This window comes from Etheostoma cragini, chromosome 19, assembly GCF_013103735.1.
Source record: "Etheostoma cragini isolate CJK2018 chromosome 19, CSU_Ecrag_1.0, whole genome shotgun sequence".
Lineage (NCBI taxonomy): Eukaryota > Metazoa > Chordata > Actinopteri > Perciformes > Percidae > Etheostoma > Etheostoma cragini.
In genome coordinates this window covers 18,089,891-18,102,427 of record NC_048425.1, presented here as the reverse complement: position 1 = coordinate 18,102,427, position 12,537 = coordinate 18,089,891, and the positions used below count along the sequence as shown (strand labels likewise).

General features: G+C 42.5%; 1 protein-coding gene across 1 annotated transcript in view; it reads right to left on the bottom strand.

Annotated features, from left to right (window-relative positions):
• LOC117962232 (collagen alpha-1(XXV) chain-like) overlaps window positions 1–12,537 on the bottom strand; it is a 127,588-nt gene that overhangs the window by 113,795 nt on the left and 1,256 nt on the right. The gene's annotated exons all lie outside the window — the stretch shown is intronic.

Here is a 12,537-nt window from a genome sequence, read left to right as displayed (position 1 = left end):
TTTAAAGAAAAACATCGGAAAAAGCACACAAAGAAATGTCATTTTCAATTTTGACCTTGAAGGAAACGTTCATGGTTAACGGTAAGACGACACAAGGGTTAACATGAAAAAAAATTCTCTAATGATTTCCAACTTCTGTTTTTCCATATTTATTTTTATTTGGATTAACAGAAATGTCCGTAAACTTAATTTTCTGCCAGGACATTAGCCGTTTTTCAAGGATTCGTTTCTTATAGTATTCATATCTGGCAAATTGACATTTTCTTGCCATTACCACCACCAGCACAAAGACAACCACATTCTTCAGTCAGATTTTAACAGTTGGCGATCTTATCGTATTCACTCCATCATGAACAGCCGAACGATTTTGCACTCATTCCTGTAATATCCACCTGAGCAGGGATTGGCTAGATTAACTATATCATGTCACTGAATTCAGCAGCATTGTCCTAAACTGCAACTGGAGCTCAGGCTGGTACGATGGAGATTTATGGGTATGACATTCACAAGCAAGCGAGCTCATAAGCTCCTATGGGACTCTGTCTTTCTTTGGTTTAAATCTTGAGTTGCACTGAGTTACGTCGTGTTATTCCCTGCTCTCACTCAGACGAAACCTACACCCTCGTATTATTGGGCCCTGACATTTGCAGCAACACAGATGCTTCGCCAGCTCCTTCCAACTGACCTCCACCCTCAAAAAAGTGCCTCCAAGTTCATAGGTGGGATAGCCAATGGTGCGTGAATAACTGCTTTAAGAATAACAAGTACACGATCAAGTCTTTCACACTGGGGATCTGCCTGCAAAGCCACACGTGTGCAAGACTTTCCCTCTCATTTATTATACTGCATGCAAGGAAAAAGCAAGTTGAAGCTGACAGCGAATGCATGCTGAGGCTGAAATCCAATAGTCAATTCGGGTGTCAGTATGTTTATGAAATATTCCATATTCTCTAAATTGATATTACACATGCATTTGGCACTATGGGGAAAATATACTAATCATGTCACTATCTTACCCTGGGCACCAAAAATACTGTGGCAAGTTCAAACTACTGGCATGTCATGTCATGTTTAATCAGCTGTGTACGTCATATAAAGTCATGTCTCTTCTCTAAAAAATGTTCCGATGGCTCATGTCATGCAGAGGCATGGAGAATGCATGGAGGGGTTTTATTTTGAAAAGAAAGGGCATGGTGATGAGTCTCCACTCATCTTTCGGTGTTTAACACTGATCATTTCTACCTGAAGCACTTCCAATCAGTCATGCTGACACTCACTATTATCTGCCATAAAGGAAAAATCACCTACCATTTATTAGTTTAACAATAAGACAATAAGAAGTAACCTCGACAACCCACCTCTAGATTAAGTCATAATCATCCAGTGGTGCTGTGTCTTTGCAAAAAAGTAAATTTCCCACCATTTATAAGTGACCATGTTGTGTGCTGTATTGTCAGACTATACATTCATTTGCACACAACCTGTGAAAACACTGGGGGGGGTTAGGGTTAGGGTCCATTTAGCCCGGAGGCTTGCTCCAACCTAGGTCAAATTCCTCATATGTGTCAAATAAAGCTGATTCTGATTCTGAATTAGGTAGCAGACTTTGCATTATTCATCTTTGGGCATCAACAGGTGCCCCAGAGGGCATTGTGGTCACTCTAGATCCCAATCTAAAACTGCCATCAAATCAATGTCTGTGCTACTAGGGCTGGCTACCCAATGCAACACTTTTTAAGCACCAACCGGATTGCCTCCAGTATCAAAAAATGCCTCGTCATTCAAAAACAAATATGAAGGAGTAAATCTCCTCAAGTCGGATATTTTGGATGCAACATTGTTCCAGAACTGACCGACAGGAGAGCCCTTCCAGGGGGCAGAAAGTGCCATTTAGAAAGATTTTAAGGTACATAAGGATCTTTGGTGTTGCTTTAACTTTGTGTTTCAGTAACCCCTGAGATGTGAAACTGCTTGAGATAGTAGCTCATAGAGATGGCTCATTAACCTGGCCCAGACTAGGCCCTGCATGTAGACTGGTAGACAGTGGTAACTGTTTGCAGCGTCTGTGATTCAGAGCATTATCACCGTTCCATTACATTGGCAGATCATTTTGCCCAAAGAGACTTTTTCCCACTATTAATAGATGCCCTGCTCTGCTATGTATTATAAGATGAATATTAAGCTGAAGACATATCAGTGCTATGACAAATTGACCAAAACAGAAGAGATAGCTCCTCAAACAGGGCCTTAACTTTGAGTGTTAGGGCACTGGAGATGATACACAAAAGATCACAAATGGTTACTGGCGGACGCCGCTCCATGCAACCGTGCATTTGCACGGCTCTCAGACACTGAAAATCATCACCATTGAAAAGGGAACTCCCTGCTGAGTTCAATGACACCTAACACAAGTCTCTACGTCATACATTTCAATAGACAGGGGGCGTGGCCAAATCATAGGGGGCGGGTCAAACCATCACCAATGAAAAAGGAAATCTTTGCTGAGTTCATTGATACCTCACATAAGACTCCACCTTAAAAGGGTCACCAGTTATGAAATGGGGCGTGGCTTTAGAAGAGGGGGCGGGCCAAAGCACCACCAATGAAGAAGGAACTCTCTGCTGAGTTCAATGACACCTCACACAAGACTAACTTAAACGGTTCAAATTGTATTTAGGGGGCGTGGCCTTAGGTCGTGGGCGTGGTTAAAGGCATAAACCGGCTCAGCATCACATGTAGACCACACATATGTTTCATGTAAATCGGATGATGTTTGTCAAATAAGGCTGATTTCCTGTTGCCAGTTGGTGGCGCTATCTCCAAAAGTCAATATTGGCCTGTAGATGTCCTCACATATCATATATTTCATTTATATGTCCTATATGTCCTCAGGCCTGGACTCTTGGTGATTGTGGGAAATTTCAAGCAGATACGACAACGTACACTGTAGTTACAGCTTTCTGCTTCATCGCTAAACACTCAAAATGGCCGCCTTGCCACGCCTACACTGTTTGACGAAAGGTTTTCTTTTAATAACTTTTCATCTTTAAGGTCTTTCGATGATACAGACTGAATTTGAAGTCAATCTGATGAAATCTTTCGAGTTCGTTAGAGTCTGGCACCTTGACTTTTAGGCCTAGTTCGTTAAAGCACGACATGTGGAATTGGCCAAAATCGCACTAATTTCGAACTTTCCATTCAAAATGCCGGACTTCCTGTTGGGTTTAGGGTATGGCTTTCATAGCATTTTATGTCCGTCCAGCCATGCTACATATGTGTACCAAGTTTCGTGAGTCTACGTTAAACGTACTGCAGGGGCTCAATTTTCTTAATTTTGTAGGGCGACCCAAATTTGGTGAATTTTTGAATATGTTAAGCCCCTCAAAAAGGCAATTCATTTGTAAAATAATAATTCCTTCAGTTTCCATAGGGACTTCGTCGCTTGGGCCCTAACAAGTAATCTGTATGTCGAGTTTGGGTCATTATGTTTATGTAAATGAATACATTTGTGTACTAGAAAGCACTAGAATGCTTTAAAAGGCAATGTTTTGGACTTATGTGTGTGCATCATTGGGATGATACATTCAGCATCGCATCATTATACCATTATGTTTGGGAGGGAAGGCTATAAAATATGTATGAGCTATTCTGATTTACAACTCATAACATTTCCACTCGGTATGCCTACTAATTCATTCAAAGCTAAGATGCACCAGCGCATGAATGCACAAACCCATCGTCCTCGGAGTGAACAGCATGAATCCAAATGAATGACATTATCGACTGAGATCATCTTTCCTCAGCAGTGTGCACTGGAACGGGGGGAAAATCCTCCCTTAAGTTTGAGGATTTCAATTCTTGTGACAATATTTTTGCATAAAAACCGAATAAACCCATTTATTTACAGTCAGCAAAGATAGCTTTTGGCCGTAACCCCCCGGGATCGGCCCACATTTGAGCTTCATTTTGGCTTTTCCCAAACATATGTCACAGAGATCCAGGTCCATGTTTTATGCAGTCTATACAACACACTCAATCTAATCATCACCATTTTATTCTTAAAGAATAAGACAGAAGCCACTAAAGTCATATCACAAAGAAATCCATCCCTTGACCGGCCTGCTGTGCTTAGTTACTGTTGCTAAGATATACACTCACTGTGCAGGGAAAGGGTCAATTAGTTCATGATTTCATATCTCCTACTAATTCATGCCTAGTCTTACATATTCATAATATAATTGTGTGGTAGGTTAGCCAGAGTGGCTAGGATGGTGGTAGGTAGGCAGAGTCAGACATTGTATGTTTCCAGAGCTGATGATTTATCCCAGTGGTCTGCAGTCAATGGATAAGTAAACAATCAAAACATACAACAATTACATATTCCAAAAAAGCAGCAGCACTAACAACAGGCATGCAAGCCTCCCCTCCATGTCCTTTTTCCCAGGAGCACAAATCCTTCCATTTATATAGGGTTGTCAATTAACAGCCCTGTGATTCAGTCCATATCATCCTAAAGCAGGTTGATCTACTCCCTAAAATTAATACCTTACAATCTCTCAACCTATGGAACTTTGTTACCAGTTCCCTCCTCGCTTACTGGCTGCAGAACAGGTCAGGGTTATTCATGCCTTTTTTATATAATAACCAAAAACAACCAAAATAAACATTTCTAAACACAAGAAAACCCTCTACTTGGTTTGGCCCGGTGATGTCATCCATGACCACCCTATTCCTATAAAACAGGAAATACCCACTTCGTCACAAATTGCCAGGCCAAGAGCAGGTTAGTTGGTTAAAAGTTCTGACAATTTTAAAACAGGTCCGTAAAAGTAGACCAGCATAGTTCACATTATTAGCAAAAAATTATTATAGTGTCCCAAACTAGTACCTCCATATAGGACTACAACAACCCTATTTTTAAGCAGCCATACAAAGCATCAGCACCGTTTATCAGAAATTACAATTTAACCAGTCGTCTAGCCTGCTCGGCCCATATCAAATGGCAGCTCAATTAAATTAAAGTGCCCAGGGTTGCCTGTCTCACCGCTGGCTTTCCCAGGCCTTAACTGTGGCTTACACAGCTGTTTCTATCCTCTTCTACATCAGATAGAACGGGAGGGGCCCTGAACGCACCGCTGTCGCTGCGACCAGACCATATCGATCCATCTTTACCGAAACTGACACATTCCCGTAAATGTTAAATTGGCAAGTTGCCACCCCCCCGGGCACTATTTTCTTTAAACCAGATTATTTCACTGCATGTTCCCAATTAATCACAACTAAAAGGGGAAAGACAAAAAATTTTCATAAATAATGGCGGGTGGAAATACCGTTACATAAGCCTTGATTACAAAACCGCGTTCTACACCATTTTTAACATCACGGCTTGTTGAGACAATTGAGTATGAGCGGCTTCAATCCAGTTTTTTTCATGCGTTCGCCCGCTCTTAATTTGGAAAAATAAAATTAACCAAACCGCAATATCATGAAAAAGCTTCGCTGCTGCTAATAGATGGAGTTACAAAAGCTGCCATGAGGGACTGTCACGCATGGCTGCGTGTTTCTGTGGGATCATCTGTGATATGTGTGCATATTTTGGGATGGTTGTGTCAGCGGGTGTGCGACAGCGTGTTTGTGAGTGCACATAGTCTCAAATGTTGGATGTGTTTATTACTCACATCTACAGCACGATTCATATTTCATGTCACATTTAGCGCAGCTTTGAGAAGGAGGAGAAGGTCCACTGGTGGATGGGGGTGGAGGAGCCCACAAGATCTCAACCACATTCTTGCATGTTGAACATGGTAGGGGACCGTGGGGGGGGGGGGACAACATGTCCACACTGGACATCGACTGGTGTTTGGCCCGGTGGACAGGAAACACCAACAGTCTACTCCAACTGTTATGGTTTTCCCTGAGTCCAACCTCTTGGTGGGCACCCCAGGGGAGTCTGGGAGCATACATCATCGGGCCAGCCGCTGGGCAAGCCCTGCTTCGCATCACTTTTTCCACTTTGAGAAATCGCCTGAATCCCTGCTGTATTTGGATAGCTTGAAATATTGCTTTCCTTGTTACTGCTGAGACTAAATGGTCTGAAAATGAAAAAGATGGTACTCTAAATAGTTGGCGCTGGTACAAGTACAACTGCCAATGCTGTGTTAGGTGTAGATTCATGTAACTCGCTGTAAACCCTGGATAATTAAACAAAAGACAGTAATTGCTATTTTAATTCAGAAATAACAATAATCCATACAGTAGATGATGGACTTGTGCTTAGGGACTGTAGAAAAAGGATTTGGGGTGTCAGGATTTTTTTGGGGTGCCAACTTTCCTTATGAGACTCATTATATGGAGAAAAAATAGACATCTAATGGTTATATGTTCACCGTGGGTCATAAGTGTACATTTTGAAATATGCAGAGCACAGCAGCCCTGTCTCACTGTCCTGATACAGATATGCCCATGTTGATAAACACAAAACGTGGATATTATATCTATATTATATCGGGTTGACTTGAGTTTTTTCACCAGCGTGTGCAATCAACACAAGCCAGAGCCGGTGCATGGGCCCAGATCATACATGAAGTTCTTACTAATAATAATAATAATTTTATTTATAATTCCCTTTACATTTCAAATGAAATCTCAAAGTGCTACAAATGCAACAATTGTGTTCATTCAATAATAGAGAATGGATGGAATATTTAGTAAATGGGATGTTGTATAATAGCCAATATGCTGGGCTCATTTTCATTACCAATGTGAGAACTGATGCAAATCATGAAAATGTAGGTTTTATTAAGATATCTTTTTTTTTAAATGTGGATACATCATGTAAATTTGCTTTGCCTTGTAGTCAATGGTTAATCCTAATACTTTGTACTATTTAATAGTATCATTTTAAGGTATCTGGGTCAAGGTGTGGCATTTTTAAAAGTAGGATGAAATGAAAATATAAATAACAATTTAGATTGTCTGGAGTCGTCACACCCTACCCCAAAAAAAGGAAAAATAATTTTCATACACTCCCTTGCTGGTTTGGGCTTTGAAATTAAAATGAATTGGTGGTAAGCGGTCGTTGGATTTAAGACGTGAACACAACATGGAGCCGCTCTAAGCTAATGCTGCCCTCGGTCCGTGGTCTCGCAGTAAATGATGCATACGCACGTATAAAATAAACAGACTCAGCACACGCCATCCATGCATTGTTTTCTAAATTAAAAGACATATTTTTAGGAATGCCCATAGTTTCAGGCACACGTTGGCAAAACCCCAGTTCCCTGCCGTGGCACGCCCCAATGGCTCATTCTTTTGCACACCAGCCCGTTTTATTTGTAGTGTCTGTTTCTATTAGGCTGATAGAGTACAGAGCAGCCGCATCTGTGCCCTTAACCCCCCCCCCCCCTAGCCTCCATGTCTGCTAGGGTGAGAGGCCTGGGGCACAAAGCCACAGGCAGCGGGGAGGGAGGGGTGTAGGAGAGCATGTGGGGAGCACCTCAGGGGTCCCTAGTTGGAGCCCAGAAGTTCCATGACACGGGTGAACGCTGGCATCGTCGTGCTGTACTGGTGATTCGAAATTGATGACAGACACGGGAAAATTATTCTTACATTCGAAAACAAATGAAATAAGAATTGTTTCATGGGGAAAGACATTGCGGGCTTAATAGCGTTCTAAATCAGAGAGCATGTACATTTTAGTTTCCACTTGACCTTTTTGCTAGCATCATGCCAATTATGCTTCACATATAGGAAATACTGACAATATATTACATGTTTCATGGCTCGGGAAAAAAATACAAGATGTTAAAAAAGGGGAGTTTTCTTGTAAAACAAGTATGTTTGCATAGTGAAGTATTTTAAATCCTACATCTTTTACATCGATGTTCACAAGTCAGCACCTGTAAGTAGCTGGACTGTTCTTATAAAGCGCTTTTCTAGTCTTAACTACTCAAAGTACTTCTACATAGTACAGGAACCATTCACACACATTCACACACTGTGCCCGAGGCTCATCAGATACACACTCAGACACATGTCTTGCGGGTTCAGCGTCTTGCCCAAGGACACCTCGACAGGGGACTGCGTGAGTCAACGGAACAATGTGAAACCACTGGGGGCCATGTGTATTACATCACTCGCACGAGATAAGGAAAACAGGGACCCACTGACAGAAAAGCAGCTTCATAGTGCTTCTACAAGTCACAAATTTAAAAAGGGGACTGTGAGAATTTCACAGAAATATCTCCATATTGAACAGTAGACCAGCTGTTCCACAAGGGTGTCACATAGGAAAAAGGTTCCCCTCGTCTATTAAAGTCTCTTTGAATATCGGTGGGTCAGGGATGAGTGTGTGGGCTACGGGAAGGGAAGGGTGAACTTAAGCCATCACAAAGGAGACTTCAGTAGGAGGATGACTGGAACTTTCAGTCCGGTGTCAGAGGGCACCCAGCAGATGAGTTGTCTTTTGTGGAAGACTTGCCACCCAGCTCTGACAGAGGAGCAGTGGATCCTGGGAGAAGGAGTATCAAAGGGGAACCAACAGCAGCGCGTCCCCCTCGTGCACTGGAGGTTACAGGGTAATGGAAGGATGGGGTATTGCTTTATCACCCACACCGAAGTGACCCCTCAAAAAGTTGCAGACATAAGAAGCAATTCAGACATTCAGAAACCTGAAAGGCCGCTAATGCTTCTCAATTCTTTCTCTCAATATCCAAACAACAAATTTGCTAAAAAAAAAATGACAGCATCTACATGAGACAACTGCAAAGAGCCAGACCTTCCCTCAAACATCATGCCCCAGTAGATCCATAGAGGTCCAAGACGTTTTACAGCAGCACGTGCAACAAGAAGCCATTCAACTGCAATCAAACACCTTGGGTGACATCCATTGTCAAAGAGCTTATTGAATCTTAAAAAAGGCACAAAACCACATGGAAGAAGTTTGCTCCACCTCTAACAGTTTGAATGACATTGTCCCACTGGATGCTTAGATGATGCAGAATAAACCGCAAAGGGAAAGCATTTCTTCTCTAACTAAATGCATGTCACATAAAAAAGGGAGACAATTATTTCAGTCATTTGTGACGGAAACCACCTTCAATCAACTCCGAGTAGTAACCATGGAAGCTGCCAAGTCAGGATCTCCAAACTACTTTATTCCACAAAAAGATGATCGGAGGATCACCGCCAGGATGCGTTCAAGGACGCTTGAGACGGACCATAAGGCACGAGTGTTTCAAATTCATTCTCCGCCGTTCCTTTGGCCCGTCCCTATTATCCTAGCCTGAGGTACTTCCATCTCCAGAGTGACATCCACATATACAAATCATGCCATATCTTCTCCATTCAGTTTGTCCCCTCAGGTTAATGTATAGTAAGAAGGAGAAAAAGTGTGCCACACAGTCATTACAAGTGCTCTCAGCTGGCATGGCCCATCATCTCCCCATAAAACCTGCTGTGTCAGAAGGTTTAAAGAGACCATCTGTGCTATTTCAAGCTCCCTGCCCTTTATAACAAACCTTGTGTGAGAATTGAAAATTAGAGCAAATGCACCACTTCTGATGATTCATCGTGATATGTCCCGTCATTTTCATCTATTGGGACTGAAACAAAAGCTGAGCTGAATAAGTGACGTTTTGCGTGCATACTACGAGTACAGTTCGTCACGCTCATGATTAACATGCAGATACCATTTTGATCTATTTAGCGGCAATCAAAAGCATAAGTGCCCATTCGCCGTTGCCTCCAGGCTCCAGCTTTTGTCTACGGCCTGGGTCGCTCACAAAGGCAGCCTAACCTGACTCCCCTAACCAAAAGCAGCTGGCTGCAGTGGCTACCTGGAAGCCTGCTTAACTTTACCTAGCGCTCGGTAATTACATGGCCATTAGGGCACCTCCCAGCACCAAACCACACAGAGGGCTAAACTCAAAAGCTCTCAGTGATTAATTGCCAGTTGCCCACTGAGTTGCGGATATCTGAGGGGATTGGCACGACTGTGACTGCATCAGGCCACTGGGATTACACACATAGTGGGGCGAAAAGGAGGGAGTGGAGCCCAGCTTGGCCAAGGAGTTGAAAGGGAGTGATTGGGTTGAAAATGTCGTGGGGTGTGTGTGTGTGTGTGTGTGAATCAGATCTGAACTTGCCCAAGCAAAACAAACATGATATTGCTGCTTCTGCTTTTATTTTGAAATCTCAAAACATACCAGCCAGCTGATCTGACCCCCTGCTGCCCCCATGCCTGTGATAACCAGCGCTGGGTGTTTAGTGGGGGGGACAAAGTCTCGCACATTACAATTTGGATGTTTTCTCAGGCCGGTGTTTAGCTGCCGGGCTTTTCGAAGCGTTAACGTCAAGAAATGCTGCAGAGTGGGAAAGGGGGGAAAATAGGGGAGGGGGGGTGTGACTCCAGACATTTTACACCCTCTAGGTTTGACAGGTTTCCTTTCCCGTTAGACCCAAGGCCATTTACACCAACTATATGTACGAGTGCAGTCCAGAACCCACAGTTCAACTCGAACCGCCGACAGCTCAGCAGCAGATTCGGGTGTTACACTAGTCTAATGTAGCCTCGTGCCGCTAGCCTCGAGCAGAGATGAGGTCCTCAGAGGCCTATCAAGCTAACTTTACGCCAACTCCACACCAATAGAGGTCTTCCATTTTTCAACCTCCAGTCTTCAGCCCCAACTGACATCGACTCAAGTGACATTACGTGACAATTTATTAGCTTTTTGTTGTCAACATGCTAAGAAACGTCAGGGGAAGACCAAAGCCAGTTCCAGTCATTCTCTGTTTTTAAACCATCCATCTATCTAATAGTTTAAATATTTTAGTCTGGACTAAATTGGTAGACCAGCCAACAAACAACCAACAAAAATGATCTCAGATCCAAAACCTGATCCCAGCCAAGGCTTGGAAATGCTTTTAGTGGCTCAGAAGCTAATAGCTTAGTGCTAAATGACGGCAATGCCAGACAACGTTAGAATGACAAATGTGGCTGGGTTAGCTCGGTTGGAAGCGCAGGTGCACATGTAAAGAGGTTTGCTCCTTGACGCAATGGTCGCGAGTTCGAACCCGGCCTGCGGTCCTTTGCTGCACGTCATTCCCCCTTTCATGTCTTCATCTGTCCTATTGAAAATAAAGGCACAAAACGCCCAAGAAGAAAAATCCTTTAACTTCATTAGCCAAGATTTACATCAGCATGAATAAAATACTCTGCGTTCATAACTCTCTCTGATAAAAGATGGTCCAAACTTCCCATGATTCAGAAACTAACCTATAAAATGTCCTACAGCTATAATGGACCGTTGCTCTCTCTTTGCAACCACTCCATCTTCCTTGACAGCAATAAAGTGAAGACTGTGAAAAGCACATTAGGGTCCTCCCCTCAAAAAAAAAAGCAGCCACATCTGAGCGACTGTGCCACAGGCTGTCTCCTAGACAGAAGAGAGGATAAATATTGAGTGAACCCATTCAGCATTTATATAAAGATATGTGGCCTGAAAAAGCCCGCTCCAAATAATGCATTAACAAAGGGCCTGTATACAGTAATACACTTACACTGCATGAGCGTTGCAACATCAAATACACTATATAATTCAAACTACACTAATGATGCATGTGTTTCTATGTAACCGTGCTTAAAAGAAATAAGGAGAATTGGAATCAAGCATTTGAGTGCCAGTTTCCAAGATGGAGCTCGGTGGTTTTTAGCGTTGTCGCGCTTCATTTGACGTGAAAAGTTTTCATTGTTTTATTTCTGCGCTTCGCAGAGATGCGGTGGAAGAAAAACAAATAGCAGACACATGGTAGGGATTGAGAACAGAGAGCAGCGTGATTGGGAGAGTCTCATTATGGTTAATACTTGCAGTACTTGTGGCTCATTAATTCAGGCATTTGTACTCAGAAGATGACTCACTCGCAATTGATAAACCCCTTTTGAAAAAAAAAAAAAAAAAACTAGACTTGATCTTTCTTTCACCTATGTCTGATTTTGATACTAATGCTCTGATTGTGTTGCTGTATGTGCAGCGAAGCCACGAGTGCCACGGAAATCAACGGTTCATGAGTTAAGGAATTTCAGATTTTCTAAATGGTTTATTTAGCGTAATAAATGGAAAGGTTCTCTCAACCCGTTAAGGAACACTAGGCTAAATCCTTAAGTTTATCTGACAAATTCAAAATTGAAGATATGTGGTTTTCATTCAACAGATGCTATTCCTTGGACCTACACCAGATTGAAGATTATAAGATATAATAAATGGAGATGCAAGACCTTAATGTCCACAGCCCCTAAGTCTTAACTTAGCATCCATATTGTGCATCCATATTGTTCAAAAAAAACACATGCAAGGTTGTTTTTGAATTCAAATGTCCTGTTGATTATCTCATTCTTGGACCTGCCAATCCCATATTGAGAAGCAGAATTGACTGACATTGACTTCTACCAGTGATGCCCAAAAGTAAATGCCACAGTGTGATTTGAAAATGACAAACTCGTTTCACATCCTCGAGCAACATCTCCCACACTGATGCACT